This window comes from Ovis aries, chromosome 19, assembly GCF_016772045.2.
Source record: "Ovis aries strain OAR_USU_Benz2616 breed Rambouillet chromosome 19, ARS-UI_Ramb_v3.0, whole genome shotgun sequence".
In the NCBI taxonomy this organism is placed as follows: Eukaryota; Metazoa; Chordata; class Mammalia; order Artiodactyla; family Bovidae; genus Ovis; species Ovis aries.
The window spans coordinates 9,361,374-9,362,526 of record NC_056072.1 but is presented as its reverse complement, the minus strand read 5'-3'; the positions used below and the strand labels follow the sequence as shown (position 1 = coordinate 9,362,526).

General features: G+C 36.4%; 1 non-coding gene across 1 annotated transcript; it reads left to right on the top strand.

Annotated features, from left to right (window-relative positions):
* The first annotated feature begins 478 nt into the window (after positions 1 to 478).
* LOC114109476 (U6 spliceosomal RNA) lies at positions 479 to 581 on the top strand. The gene has a single exon (XR_003586160.1). It is a non-coding gene; the product is annotated as a U6 spliceosomal RNA (small nuclear RNA).
* The last annotated feature ends 572 nt before the right edge of the window (positions 582 to 1,153 follow it).

Sequence of the window (1,153 nt, the reverse complement as noted above, 5' to 3'; positions counted from 1 at the left end):
ATTAAGATTGCTTAGAATTCTTTCATGTTAATAATTAATGTTGGCTTTAGTGTGAACATAAATGATTTGTACAACAATACTGAAAAAACTAAGAAGTTCTGATTAAAATGGAAAAAAAAAAAGAAAAGACTTATGTCTCGTTTAGATGTGAGGCTAAAATATTGCTCCCTACTCATCTCCACCCTGATCAGGCTATTTAAGGTGGCAGAGTTAAGTCAGACCTTAACATTTTCCTCTCCCCAAACTCAGTGACATGAACAAATACAACACGAAAGAAAAGAATCCTGGGAAAAAGAAATGAAGAACTCATGACTTGAACATGAACAATAAATGTTTTAAGAACATAGAAGTTTCCTTCAAAATTTTATGGAGAAAAAGTTGGGATTGGGTGCATAGTTGGAGGATGGTGGTTTGTTTGAAAAGAGGAAATATGTTAGAGAAACACTGAAAATTCTCATAAGAATCAACAACTCAGTTTGTGCTTTGGCAGCAGAAGTATTAAAATTGGAAAGATACAGAGAAGAGTACTATGGATGATGTGTAAGAAAGATCTGAAAATTCATGAAAAAGACCATTTTTTTTAAATTTTTTAATTTTAGTTTTTTATTTTTTAAATTTTAAAATCTTTAATTCTTACATGCATTCCCAAACATGATCCCCCCTCCCACCTCCCTCCCCATAACATCTTTCTGGGTCATCCCCATGCACCAGCCCCAAGCATGCTGCATCCTGCGTCAGACATAGACTGGCGATTCAATTCACATGATAGTATACATGTTAGAATGTCATTCTCCCAAATCATCCCACCCTCTCCCTCTCCCTCTGAGTCCAAAAGTCCGTTATACACATCTGTGTCTCTTTCCCTGTCTTGCATACAGGGTCGCCATTGCCATCTTCCTAAATTCCATATATATGTGTTAGTATACTGTATTGGTGTTTTTCTTTCTGGCTTACTTCACTCTGTATAATCGGCTCCAGTTTCATCCATCTCATCAGAACTGATTCAAATGAATTCTTTTTAACGGCTGAGTAATACTCCATTGTGTATATGTACCACAGCTTGCTTATCCATTCATCTGCTGATGGACATCTAGGTTGTTTCCATGTCCTGGCTATTATAAACAGTGCTGCGATGAACATTGGGGTACATGTG